Below are 15,248 nucleotides of genomic sequence, written 5' to 3' on the forward strand. Positions count from 1 at the left end.
AAAATTTCATGTCATTCACAGTAAAGCAGAACAAACACAAGCAAGGATAATATCCCCATTCCAAGTCTCAAAACGCTTGACGGATGCCTTAGGCCTTGGCTACAAGGTGTCAAAAATGGCCAGTGGCGACTTACTTCTTGAACTGCGCGACAGCATACAACACTCAAAAGTTGCAACAATTGTATCCATTGGGGACATCCCTGTCTCTGTGACCCCACATCGGTCTCTGAATACTGTACGAGGCGTCATTTCTGAAATAGATTTTGTCCACCTTTCTGAAAAGGAAATGCTCGAAGGACTTACTGACCAAGAAGTTATAGATGTCCACCGGATCAAGATCCGGAAGGATGGCAAAGAAGTGGACACCAAACACCTGATCTTGACATTCAACATGAGCACATTACCCGAATCCATTGAAGTAGGCTACCTGAAAATAAATGTAAGACCGTATATTCCCAACCCACGCAGATGTTTCAACTGCCAGAGATTTGGCCACGGCTCCCAGAGTTGTCGCGGCCGCAAAACTTGCGCAAAATGCTCTTCGAAGGACCACCAATCCGAAGAATGTGTTGCTAACCTACGGTGTGCAAACTGTGATGGCGACCATGCTGCCTACTCCAGGGCTTGTCCGTCCTGGAAAAAAGAGAAAGAAATCATTACTCTCAAGACTACGCAAAACATTTCTTTCAAAGAAGCAAGAAGGCAATACTCTCAAACAAACAAATTCACCTTCACTGCAAAAACAAACATCGCCGATGTGGTGCGTGGGCGCGGCGCACCACACCAGGCTTCGGCACCTGTCCAGGCCACACGTAGTGAGCCTGTGGCGGGGCCATCCGCGCCGTCTGGTGGAGTAGCTCACGCTACTCCGCCTACCCCAAAGGAGGGGACGCAGACCCCCGGGTCGGCGGGCCCAAAGACCTCTTCCCACAGGTCGAGGTCAAATTCGTAAATCAATGTGCCTCCTGCACGGTCGTCCAGTGCCTCCGCAGAGGCGATGGACACGACCCCGGGCAGCCCCTCGCCGTCCACGTCGGATGGTCGGCGGAGCTCCCTGGATCGGTCAAAAAGAAACAGGCCCCGAGTCACGGGGCCATAAACAACTTGATCTAGTTTTTTCAATCAGTACAAACACAAAACTAAGATGGCTTTCATAATACAATGGAACTGTAGAGGAATGTTGAGGAACTACAATGATATAACTCATATTCTAGGGTCAGTGATGCATCTAGCCCTATGTCTCCAGGAGACCAATCTTGGTCCACAACATTCAAATATCTTAAAACATTACACAACTTTTAGGCGTGATCGCGAACATGCAAATAGACTCTCGGGAGGCGTCGCAATCATCATCCAAAGCGGCGTCCCGGCTCAAGAAATCAAACTGAAAACAAAACTTGAGGCGGTTGCGGTTAGCGTCATCAGCTACAAAACCATTACAATATGTTCTGTATATCTTCCCCCACACATCACATTAACATGCCAAGATCTAGAAGGCCTGATCGATGAACTGCCGGAGCCATTCCTGGTAGTTGGCGATTTTAACGCTCACTCTCCGTTTTGGGGAAGCGAACGCTGTGACTCTAGAGGCCAAACAATCGAAGATTTTATACTTTCGAATAATGTCTGTCTTTTAAATACGGGAAAAGCCACATATTGCTGTCCAAGCACAGCAAAAATGAGCTCTCTCGATTTAGCTTTCGCATCACCATTACTTTTTAATGATTTTAAATGGGATGTTTTAAATGACACCATGGGCAACGATCACTTACCTACCATCATCAGGCTCTCATCGTCGACTCCAATCATCCCCACAAGGCCACGGCGCTGGAAAATTCAGCTCGCCGACTGGTCACTTTTTACAAAAAGTGCCACTCTGGAAAAGGAATTTTGTGACGACCTTAGCACAGATGAAATTAATGAGAAGTTTACTGAATGCATAATATCGGCCGCAACACTCGCTATACCACAAACAACAGGACTTGCACAAAAGAAACACAAAGTGTGGTGGACAAAAGAATGCACATTAGCAAAAAAACAACAAAACAAAGCCTGGAGCGCTCTGCGTCGATATCCCACTGCAGAGAACCTACTCACCTTTAAGAAGGCAAAAGCCAGAGCGCGGTATGTGCGAAGAAATGCAGAGAAAACCTCTTGGAAGAAATATGTCTCCTCAATAAATAGTTCAATAACATCAAAGAAAATGTGGGAAAAAGTTCGTAAATTTACTGGTGACCATACCCCTTTCACACTTCCTCTCTTGACGGCACCCGGGACACAAACATCTTTAGAAGAACAGGCCAACATACTGGGCGAGCATTTTGCTGAGATCTCAAGCTCATCCAACTACACAAACACATTTCAGAAACACAAATCAATAGCTGAAAAACAAAAATTTCCATCTGGAGCAGGTGTACATGAGAATTATAACCAGCCTCTCACACTACAAGAATTAAATAAAGTATTATCTTCTGGAAAAAAGACAGCACCAGGACCAGACAACGTGCATTACGCTATGCTTGCACATCTCTCCGAGGCTGCTGTAGAGGCACTGTTAAAATTCTTTAATAAAATCTGGATAACCGGAAATATACCTGACGAGTGGAAAAAAGCAGTCATAATACCTTTTCTCAAACCCGGAAAACCACCAACAAGTCCTAGCAGTTACAGACCAATAGCCCTCACCAGCTGCATTGCTAAATCTTTCGAAAGTGTAATAAACATTAGACTAACCTTCGTACTTGAATCTCGGCAACTACTAGATAAACACCAATGTGGGTTTAAGAAAACATGCTCCACCACAGATCATCTTGTCCGCCTAGAAAACACCATCCGGGAGGCGTTCATCCACAAGCAGCACTGTATTGGGGTCTTCTTCGACTTGGAGAAGGCCTACGATACTACGTGGAAGTTCGGCATCCTCCGTGACCTAGCAGAGCTAGGTATCCGCGGCAGGATGTTGAACTGCTTGAACGACTTCCTGGCTAACCGCACATTCCGAGTCCGCCTAGGAGCAACTCTCTCCACGACTTTCACCCAAGAGAACGGCGTACCCCAGGGGTGCATTCTAAGCACGACACTCTTCATAGTAAAAATGAATTCCTTAGCTAAAGTAATACCCAAGTCCATAATGTATTCAGTCTATGTAGATGACCTACAAATAGCATGCACGTCCTCTAGCATATCAACCTGTGAGAGACAAATACAAATCACACTAAATAAACTAGGTGCTTGGGCAGACAGAAATGGATTTAAATTCTCCCCTCAAAAAACAGTAGCTGTTCTTTTTTCATTGCGACGAGGCCTACAGGTCGATCCCAGTCTATACTTGAATCACACTGTGCTACCAATTAAACTAGAACACAAATTTTTAGGCGTAACTTTCGACAAGAAACTCACATTTCTACCACATATTAACAACCTTAAAAAGAAAGCTTCTCAAGCCCTCAATATCTTAAAAGTTCTCTCACGGAAGCGGTGGGGGTCCGATAGAGCAAGCCTTTTACAAATATATCGCTCTCTGGTGCGCTCCAAGCTGGACTACGGGTGCATAGTATATGGTTCGGCAAGAGCATCCTACTTAAAAAGATTAGACCCCATTCATAATCTTGGTCTGCGCCTATCATCTGGAGCATACAGAACATCACCAGTAGTTAGCCTTTACGTTGAAACTAATGAAGCCGCTCTTGAGGATCGAAGAATCGCCCTTACATGCTCATATGTCTTAAAAATCCGTTCTCTTCCGAAACATCTCTGCCATCCAGTTGTCACCAAGTGCCCATCTAAAAGATTATTCATCAACAAACCACATTCTATCAGACCATTACTATTGCGCTTTGAAGACAAATGTGAAGAGCTAACAGTACTAGATGCCCTACCGAATATTGCACAAAGGAATGAATATTTACCACCATGGTACAGCCTGCCTTCAGTATGTGACCTCACAATGACACATTTAGATAAAAAGCAAACGCCAAATGAGTACATATTACAGGAATTCTTTGCACTACAAGAAAAGTATGACACTTACATTGAATTTTATACCGATGGCTCAAAAACAGAAAATCACGTTGGAAGTGCAGTAATCCAAGGAAAAAACAAACAGATAATGCGACTACCAGAATGCGCATCGGTTTTTACTGCTGAGTGTTATGCCATCTTTGTAGCTGTGGAAAAAATAGTAACAGAGAATATCAAAAATAGCATCATTTACACCGATTCCCTGAGTATGCTCAAAGCACTGCACTCCAGAAATGCTGCTGAACCCATAATAGGTAACATCATACATAACACTGTTAAAATCACAAAACAAAAACGTAACATTACATTCTGCTGGGTTCCTAGCCATGTTGGAATCGTAGGTAATGAAAAAGCAGAGGTATGCGCTGCACAAGCCCGGAATGGCCAAATAAAACAAGTGAGCATACCGCACAGGGACAGGGTTGCCAGATTGGGCTATTAATAGCCAAATTGGGCTACTTGTTGTCCGAGTTGGCGTCAGAAATTTCGTTTTGGCTATGTGGCTACTTTTGGGCTACATCTTTTTCATAGGTGAAAAAAAAAGTTAAAGTAGTTATAATGTGCTCTGTTAGAATTATACAGTGACAGAAATAAAAGGCATGCTGGAATCAAAATGCGCGCTATAGAAGGTTAAAGAAATTGAGCGCGTCTGCTACAAAATGACAATTTGTAAACGCTGTGTTCGAGAAAACTTGTATTTCAGGCGGTCAAGGATCATGGCCTTTCGATTTCTTTTATAAAGGGTTGACACTACGTGAAAGTTGCCCCCGCGGAAACACTTCACGGCCTATATATTCCACTTAATCCACGCCACCCGCGCGCGAGCCATTGAATATAGACTGTTGCCGTCTGCACATGTGAGCCTTCTCCCATTGACGGTGCACCTCGGGTGGCCATGACAACCATGGTACCAGAATAGAGAGAAAACATTAAGAGAACGTAAGCCTCCCTACGTGGTTTTTTGTTTGTTGTTTTGTTTATGGGGTTTAACGTCCCAAAGCGACTAAGGCTATGAGAGACGCCGTAGTGGAGGGCTCCGGAAATTTCGACCGCCTGGGGTTCTTTAACATGCACTGACATCGCACAGTACACGGGAATCTAGAATTTCTCCTCCAAAGAAATTCAACCGCCGCGACCGGGATCGAACCCGCGTCTTTCGGGTCAGCAGGCGAGCACCATAACCACTGAGCCACCGCGGCGCTCCCTACGTTGTGCGAATGCGTAAGCATTAAATGCTACTATTTCGCTTCTGTTGCCTGGTTTCGTGATCCTCACGTGTTAACCGTTAACCATAAATCTAGGCAAGAAGACAACCCCTTCTAACTTGTCATGTATGGGATTTTGAGTGCATTCTGAAATTGTGCCTACCATTGTCGAAGATCTGTTCTGTATATCCTTTTGCTATGGCCAATTCACTTTTCCCTACCTTTGCTTTTATGCCACGTTTGCTGCCTTTGAATAATATGTTTATATTTGTTTTCTTTTTGCACTGTACTAATTTCCCCTGGTACGGTCTTGCAACAAGACCAGCAGTATTGTAAATAAATAAAAACCATAGACGTGGCCTCGTGGTTTGGGCGTCCACTTCGGCTGCGGTAGGTGGCTGTTCGGAAACCCACCGCCAGGCATGTTCTTTTCTTGTATTGTTCATTCTGGTTCTGCGGACACATTCTGCTCAAGATGAGGCAAGTAATGCTTACGCATTAATAAGGTCTTTTTCTGTTTCTTCCTATTCTCGTGCTGGACACAGCAAGCGCGCCACTCGCAAGAGCCTACGCTTTTTCTGCAGCCTCAAGCGGCACACGTGCAGCCCTCGAGATTCATTGCGAGCGACGCGAGAGCGCCGTGTCAGTTGCGTAATCTGCGTGCACTCATGCGGAGCCGTGGAGCCATCCTTCGGCGCGGAACGCACTGTAACTAACGAAGGCGGCGGAAGTTAGTGGCATGACATGGCAGTAGATCCGCCGCTACGAGAACTTTCAGAATGGGCAAGTGGGCGATGTACATCCGGAACTACAAAAAGAAATGGAAAAAGGAGCCGGAATGGAAGGGTAATTGTTTTTCTCATTATTGTGAAGGTGCTGTTAGACTGAAGATAAAATCGACATAGATTATCATCTAATGGCATATATCCTTGATTTATTCTGAGCTCATGCATATCGTAGAATGTAGCTTCAAGAAGGCGCATGCTCGATGCTATGAGGTGACGCTCTCAGTGAGAACCTTCCTCTTAAAGCATGCAATTTAAAGTGAGGCTGCGTATGTATACAGTAAAGTATTTTCACTGTCGACGTGTCTAATCTGCGCGCGAACATTTAAAAGGTGAAATATTCCTAAACTAGATATAGCGCCGCCGTTCTTTTCCGCGTGCAAACTGGCTGGCGTCACCCGCCTCAGGTGATAGGGCCTACTGCCGCGCCTGCAAAGTGGAACTGCGGCCCCATCTTTAGGACCTGGTTAGCGCACATGTTAGCCGCACTGGTTAGCGCGCATGACGGATGCGAAACGTAACAACGGAAAGAACACGCCGTGCGCACCCCCTCAAACATCATCTGCGGGAAAGAAATCTAATATGTAAATATTCTTGCCGAAAATTAATTCAATATTTTAGAAATGTCGTCAAAAAAGCAAATTTTTTTGGCTACTTTTGGGCTACGCAAAAATTTCGGTGTTGGCTACGTTTGGGCTACTACGGAGGCCAATTTGGCTACCTGAGGTCGGAGCCATCTGGCAACCCTGCACAGGGATTGCTTAAAGTTTATCAACAGTAAACTCAGAAATAAGTGGCAGGCCGCATGGCAAGATCACGTAAACAACAAATTACATTCTGTGAAACCAATTTTAGGGGAATGGCAATCATGTAGGCATCAAGAACGTTTTACCGAAGTTATTTTATGTCGGCTCCGCATTGGACACACCCACCTCACGCACAACTTTCTGCTAGCCAAACAAAACAAACCTCTCTGTGAAATGTGTGGTGCTGAACTCACAGTGAACCACATTTTAATTTCATGCATAAAATTAGAAGAACTAAGAAAGAAATATTTCACAACATTTTACAGGGAAAGCATCCCATTACACCCCATGCTACTCTTAGGTGATCGAGCACTGGTTGACATTTCATGTATTTTTAGGTTTCTCAAGGAAGCCAACGTTTTAAACAAACTCTAAGTATTTTTAAAAAGCTTCACCATTAACAAAAACTCTAACCTTGAGGTTGGCGCAGCATAGCCTCAGTTGCTTTTGCGCCATAAAAATCAATATAACTAACTAACTAACTAGCTAAGTCACTCAGGACATGAACTGCAAAGCATAATCAATGAGTTAGACAGGCAGAGCAGAATGGTGGGGCTAAAAATTGACATGCAGAAAAATGTTCAACAGCCTAGCAAGGGAACAACAGTTCGCAGTTGGTAGCCAGGTGCTGGAAGTAGTAAGAAAATACGTCTATTTAGGGCAGGTAGTGACAGCTGATCCAGACCATGAGAGGGAAATAACTAGAAGAATAAGAATGGGGTGGAGCGCATATGGCAGGTTATCTCAGATCATGAATGGCAGTTTACCAATATCCCTCAAGAGAAAAGTATACAACAGGTGTATCTTACCGGTACTCACCTATGGGGCAGAAACGTGGAGGCTAACAAAGAGGGTTCAGCTTAAGTTACGGACAACGCAGCGAGCTATGGAAAGAAAAATGATAGATGTAACGTTAAGAGATCGGAAGCGGGCGGAGTGGGTGAGAGAACAAACGCACGTTAATGATATCCTAGTCCAAATCGAGATGAAGAAGTGGGCTTGTGCAGGACATGTAATGCGAAGGCAAGATAACCGATGGTCCTTAAGTGTAACGGAGTGGATTCCAAGAGAAGGCAAACGTAGCAGGGGGCGGCACAACATTAGGTGGGCGGATGAGAATAGGAAATTTGTGGGAATATGGTGGCCGCGGCTGGCGAAGGATAGGGTTAATTGGAGAGACATGGGAGAGGAATTTGCCCTGCAGTGGGCTTGCTCAGGCTGATTATGATGATGAAGGAGATGGGAAGCCATGGAATGTTCTCTGGGCGACGGCGCCATCTTCGGTGTTGTCCGGAGGCAGTTAGATGTCAGCTGTATTTTAGAAGTGTTTGATTGCCTTCATGCGTTCTAAAATTGATGTGTTCATTCGAACTTGCATTTTGTAATATGTGATTTTAAAACTGATCTGAAAATTGCTCAGGACTATTATGCGAAAAGAGAAACGGCGCTGTTTGTTTGTTTTTTTCTTCTTCAGAAAAATACCTCTCCTGCTAGGCAGCCATGGAAATTCCGCTATTCCTAACGCTGCTAAGACAGGTCTGCGTGCGATAACTTTGACTTTAGTATTACCTAGAATGTGTTATGTAGGTCATGCAGTTAAGCTGTGTTTCTGTCCTTTCTATTTCGGAATCCCAAGGGAGCAGATATATGCTTCTAGGATAATTAGTGGCTAATAACACGGTGACATGGAAGTCAACTGCCTCTTTTTCAGTGTAATGCTGCGAATTCAAGCAGCAGCGTAACATGAACAGCTTCTACGCCTCGTTCCAAAAAGTTACAATCTATGAACGTCTGGGCAAATAGTGCACTCCTCGTATATTATATCAGGGAAATTGCGTTTGTTCATGAGGCAAGCAAGGCTACACAAAGGACCTTCTTTTACACACTTCGCTACAAGTTTTAATGTGATTGGATTAGGAGGACCATATTCTAAATACCACATAGCATCGGCCCAATATTGAAAATGTGCTGGCAGAGATTGGTCCTACAAAGGACCAGACCTTGCAGCACATTGATGCCCTGTGCTGCTTGGGATGAAGGCGAAAACAGACTGGCGGCGGAGGCGACGGCGGCGTCAGAGCGCAACCGCACCTGCCAACCATGACAAGTAGTGTTTAGGGGTTTTCCTTCCAGCCACCTTACACGGTTCACACGTGGCAGGTAGAGAGAGGAAAATCACCCTCTCCACACTTTGGGAAGTGGAGGGAGGCGTCGGACTTATGATAACTAAGCGAAAACGAATAGAAGAAGGAATTACGAATTTAAATAGAATAAGAATGCAATCAGAATTAGAAAAGACTCGCGAGAGAAAGAGAAGGGTTATTGTATTTCCTCCGGGTCAATCGAATTGATCGCCCCTAATTTTTTTTTTCATATGTCGAAGTTCTTTTTGCAAATCGTTTCCCTACTTAACGTTTCTTGCTGTCTCGTTTGGAATGTTACTTCGAAATAAAATACCCAGAAAATCGATTCAAAATCAAGGCAATAAAGAATGACGGTTAATGTTACGCTGCATTACATCACAATTAATAACTCATATGAGCATATAGCAGAAACCTTACTTGTCGCTTTTGCATGAAAATAATATACCAGAAAAGCGAACTACAGCAAATAAGAGGGTAATGCATTGTGTATCGCATGAGATGTTAGTTACGTTATTTACGAATTACTTTGTATTTAAATCTGTTTACGAATTCCCAAGTTGAAAGGAAGCCATCGGGTACGCATTCCGTTGCCCTTATTTTGTTCTCTCATCTTCTGTCTATCGCTTCTTTCAGGGCCATATTTTCATTTTATTATCCTTTGGCCGCACAAATTCTCTCTCAAAACTTCTCAGTTTTTCTGTTTCTGCTGCTCTGCTCGTAATTCCGATACTTTTGTCCTAAGGCTTCTTCAAATATGTCCTTCGATATCGATCGACAGGCAACGTAGGCTGAAATATTGATGTACACGACTACCTCGGTCCGTTCCGCATACGAATCGAGAAATCCGGAATCGAGGCAATGTTGGCCGATATCGAGGATACAGCGAGGAACCCTATGAAGAAGATTTCACTCTGTTCGTTTTTTTTTCTTGTTGGTATATGTTTATCTCCGTGCCGCACTATGTACGTCCCAGTTTTGCGCTACAACGGGAACAGCTGGTGTCTACAAAGGTGCCTCGCTTTTGGAGGCCCCAGCTTCAAGACGCTCTGAATTTTACGCCTCTATCATGCATGCAAAGTGCAGAGCCATGCAGGATTGTAAGCGAAATTAAGAAAGTGTGCTGAATTAACGGGGTCCCCTTCTCTGTCGATAAAAATGCCTCTGATGTATTCTAGCCGTTCTTTCGTTTTTCTGTGACCTTTCACTCAGTTTTCATGGCCATATTAAACTAGGACTTTAATGTAGTTTCCCTTTTTTCATACCAGCGATTTCACAATATGTATGTTCTCAGGTATTATTCGTTGAAATTTATGTTACAGAAAAAAATATAATTTCTTGATGACGCGGAAGTCCTTATTGACGAGATGCTTGAACGATAAAAAAAGCTTTCTCCATCGTCCCTAAAGAACTTGGGATATTACTGAAACGCACGCAGCAAGTCGTTTTTGCTCAGATGTAACCGTGCAGGTTTTGTCATTGCCCCATCTACACTGACAGCTGGCGTCTTGTTACGAAGACAAGCAAAGGAGGGGGCACACTGCAGCTCAGAGGAAGGCGATAATAACAAAAAAAAAGATGAAAAAGGAGAGATTACACATACACAAGGCAGTCACTGCTACGGAAAAGAAAGTGAAAGATATAAAAACGCAGCCACTCACACGTGCGACTAGGCCCGCGCCGCTTTTCCCAGGATCGTTTTTAGCTATGTTTATGAGCAACGCGCCAGAGTGACGGAAGAATGTTTGCCGGGACGGTCATCGTATGGCGGATGATTTGTAGGCGATTGCTTGAGGCTGCTCGACTCTTAACTCCTGGTGTCTTTCGAATGAGATGTCCATGGTCACTATTCGTTCTTTTTTTAACTTTTTTCTTTATTTATTCTCAGAAATAGTACACAAACAGTTTGTTGGATCCGTAGACTTTACGGCTAGTGAGGGGTCCGAATACAAAACAAGCACAATATTACTGCAGACCGTGTAACTAAAAAACTTCAAGATTAACACATACAATTGAATTTATTCCTACATTTCCATGAAAATTAGATAGTGTTTTAAAGATGCCGAAAAGTTCTTTTTTTCTTTAACTTCATTTGGGATTTCATTCCACACATGGGCTCCGCTGTATAATAGGAGTCTCCGGTCGTACATATAGTAACAAGGTGGTAAATTAAATAGATTGTTAGTTGCAGCTCTTGTTTGTTTCTTTAGTAATCTAAATAAACTAAGGGGCAGGGGGTTGCTAGATTTTATTACCTTGTTTACTATATCAGCTATCTTCAGTTTATATGCCATTGATAGGGGTAAGATACGAAGCTGCTGAAAAAGTGGCCTGCTGGGGTATGTACTATTTGAATAAGTTATCATACGAATAGCTCGTTTCTAAGGGGAGAAATAGGATCTAGGTATGTTTTATATGTACCACCCCATGCTTCCAGGCAATAAGATAAATGACTGTGCACAAACGCGAAATACAGAATGCGTAGAATTGGAAGAGCAAAGCAGTCCCTAGCCTTTAGTAAAACATGACAACCATAGGCTAATTTGGAGCAAATATTATTAATTTGTCCTTTCCAGTGCATATCAGACGCGAACAGGACGCCAAGATACATGTATTGAGGCACCCTAGAGTCGTGTTGTCGATAGTTAGAGATATATGCTCGTAGTTCATGTTCTTCCAGCGCGAGTGAAACACGGTGTACTTTATTTTCTCAGTATTAAGGGTTAGCTGATTACTAACCCTGTATCTAGATGATACAGCCAATTTTCACATTTTTGCTTAATACAAAAAAAAAGGAAATGATTCGAAGCTCCATGCACGAAACAAAAAGAATAATTCAATGTTATCAACTTTCTTCACTCAAGCGTGATTGTGAAAATAGTTAGCTAGGTCTGTGCCAACAATTTCAAGCTCTCGGTGCAGATATAAAACAAGGATAAAAAGCTTTAATAAATGAAAGACAGAATTATTCATGGGATGCATTTGCCTCTGCACTCTTTATTGCATCGCTGCGCAAACAGCTGAATCGGCAAGGTTTTGAAAATTGATGAAGAAAAAACGGCCCGTCCAAATCTTCCTTACTGTGTGAGCACCTTAACTGCGTCGTATCATAGGGTGAGATCATGCTTGGCACAATAAAAAAATAAAAAAGAGAAGGATGATAGTATACACATAATAAAATAAATACTTCTTGCGCTTCAGTTTTAGTACTGAGAATGCTTTCTATGAAAAAAAGAAACTTATTTACACTTTTTCGTTGAATGTAGAGGCATGTCGTTTGGAAATGAGTTGTGTCTATGAAACGTACACATGATGATTGTAGCCAGACGAAGACGCAATCAGTGTTGAGTAATGATCCTCATTACCCACGTTCAGATCATCTTGATCGTAGGTGTAATCCTGTGAAGGGGGTTCGCACGCGAAAGTAATTGCAGCCATCGTAAAAGCTTTCATTTTTAGCTTCAAACGCTTGTTGCTAAGTTGTTACGAGCAATGAAGTTCTTAAGAGAAATAGAAGCGAATAGGAAACGCAAAAAATACACCAGCATTGTAAAATCTTAAGCACTTTTTTCTCCAGTTGTGCTTTTGCAAAGCGTGGCTACTCCAGTTATTGTTCATACACACACGCTACAAAACGACCTGGGTGACCATCAAGTCTTTGTGTAATTTTTATTCTCTAATTGACGTCCACCCAAGCGCAGCCATACGGCTACAAAGGAAAGCTATACAGCTTTCTCAGAAACTTCGCAGTTAAAGAAAAATTCGTCCTGGTCCGGGGTTCGAACCCGGGACCACCGCTTCACCGGAGCAGTCGCTCTACTAATTGAGCTAACCGGGACGGCAAGCTTATGGCAGGGCGAGAGCGAATTGATCAATAACTCGAAGTGGGAACAGTGTTGACCAAATGTTTCTGGGAAACCCCCAAGGTGTTTCCCAAATCTACTCCAAACCTTGGGGGTTTCCCCTAAACATTTGGTCAATTTTGATCCTCGCTTTCTGGCCACACGTTTCTTTCTTATAAAGCGTACAACAAAAGAAAACGCCTCGTCAGTAAAAATAGTTGAGCTCTCTTCGCTCTAACAGCTATGCTGAAACCCAATGCACTATTTCTAGTGTATTTATTTTGTTTTACGTCGACAGCGAAATATCATAAACCATTAGCTAAACACACGTGTTTTATATTTGCTTTTACTACCTTCCACCGGAGAACTTATTCCAACTTCCATAATCGCAGTGTGCCGCCGCGGTGGCTCAGCGGTTATGGTGCTCGGCTGCTGACCCGAAAGACGCGGGTTCGATCCCGGCCGCGGCGGCTGGAATTTCTTTGGAGGAGAAATTCTAGAGGCCCGTGTACTGTGCGATGTCAGTGCACGTTAAAGAACCCCAGGTGGTCGAAATTTCCGGAGCCCTTCACTACGGCGTCTCTCATAGCCTTAGTCGCTTTGGGACGTTAAACCCCATAAAACCAAAACCATAATCGCAGTGTGAACAGTCCGCAACGCCTGACACTGCTGAAATGGCCTCGAAAATAAGCGCAGAGCTGCAAAGAAGAAAATGCGTTTTAGCGAGTGTTCTTTCAAGGCGACTCACTTGCTTTTCGTCCGTATACATTCTGCCTATCATTACCAGTCAGGCTGACACACCGACCGCACGTCACAAAAAGGCCATCCTCTCCCATTGGTCGGCATGATGTAACGGCATGCCGGTGACACGAGCTCGTTAGGCTCTCCTCGCTTTTTTGGCACCGCAGTCGTTTTCACGAGGTCACGGAGCATTCTGCTCTGTCACTGGGTGCCATTTTGTGGTCCCTCCAGCAAAATAGAAGCAGCGCTTCGGAAGCTACACGCATGAGGCGGCCAGGTGACGAATGCTAGTATATGGCAGTGCGTGAAACTGGCTAGTGATTGAAAAAGCATGGTGTGTGCACTAGCCAATCGCGATAGATAATGATCCGACGCGTCCGTTCATTTACTCGTTCTCACCCCGCCGGGGTGGCTCAGTGGTTATGGCGCTCGGCTGCTGACCCGAAAGACGCGGTTTAGATCCCGGCCGCGGCGGCCGAATTTCGATGAAGGCGAAATTCTAGAGGCCCGTGTGCTGTGCGATGTCAGTGCACATTAAAGAACCCCAGGCGGTCGAAATTTCCGGAGCCCTTCACTACGGCGTCGCTCATAGCCTGAGTTGCTTCGGGACGTTAAACCCCAATAAACCAATAAACATTTACCCGTTCAAGACCCTTCTCTACTTTGGAACGAAATATCTGAGCTGTTGGAGATATTAGTGCGGATTAGCCCAAGCTGTCGCCTTGGTCAATCCAGATGGACATCGATTCCTCGCAGCTCACTTCTTAGCCGATTCGGACACGTTCTTAAGCGGGACTGTTGTCTGGGTTCAGACCGTGATTAGCCTACAGAAGCTTCAGCATTGAGATAAATGCATTCTTTTAGAAGGAAACGGCTGTTTGAAAAGCACCTTTCCATTTTGACTACAGAGGTGACCCAGTTATTTGAGCATCCACCTCGCATGCAGAAGGTGCGGGGCTCGATCCCCAGTGCCACCGGGTACCCCCGTCTGGTGCTCGGCTTCTTTAGGGTGAAATTCTGGGAAATGGGTATCTGATCCTAGCTTGAGAATACAGATACATTGTGCCATGGCGCTCTTTGGCCACAGATGCCCCTGCGCCATAAAAATCCACCATCATCATCACTTTTCCGCACTTCGCAGAGAAACTTTTTTTTTTCTTGGCGCGAACATTCGCGCGTGAAAGGCTTCGTCCAGCAATTAACGTGCTTAGGAGAAAGGAGGTCTCCTTGATAATATTAAATGCAGACTTTGAACACTCCTTTTTACCTTCTCCTCGAAAGCTCCACATCCTCACTTATGCTTGCATTTTGTTTTTGTTTTTGTTTTTATTTTGTTTTTAATTTATTTTCGATAGATATTTGCAAGTTTCCGATTACATGAGACCTTCATAGTATATAAGTGAAATGCGCAACAACTTAGACGGGACACAGAAAGAAACACATACAACAGTTCACGAGCGCGCTCGTGAACTGTTGTATGTGTTTTTTTCTTTGTCCCGTCTAAGTTGTTGCGCATTTCACTTATATACTATGCAGAACCAACTAGCCCGACAACATGCTCTTATGAGACCTTGAATCTTTACAGATATTGTTTCCGAAAAGACAATGTTCACTTCTAAGTGATCGCAACGTTTTATAGTACTGAATCTACTGTAAAAATTGTATTTTGTTGACTCCTCAATACTGCAGCCCTATTACACGTGGTGTT

General features: G+C 43.9%; 1 long non-coding RNA gene across 1 annotated transcript; it reads right to left on the reverse strand.

Moving 5' to 3' along the window:
• Positions 1-403: 403 nt before the first annotated feature.
• Positions 404-2,194, reverse strand: LOC149359962 (uncharacterized). The gene is made up of 3 exons (XR_016288304.1): positions 1,777-2,194; positions 578-633; positions 404-427 (listed from the first exon to the last, which is right to left on the reverse strand). It is a non-coding gene; the product is annotated as an uncharacterized LOC149359962 (long non-coding RNA).
• Between the last annotated feature and the right edge of the window lie 13,054 nt (positions 2,195-15,248).

Source organism: Amblyomma mixtum, chromosome 2 (assembly GCF_055824585.1).
Source record: "Amblyomma mixtum isolate Tamu chromosome 2, ASM5582458v1, whole genome shotgun sequence".
In the NCBI taxonomy this organism is placed as follows: domain Eukaryota; kingdom Metazoa; phylum Arthropoda; class Arachnida; order Ixodida; family Ixodidae; genus Amblyomma; species Amblyomma mixtum.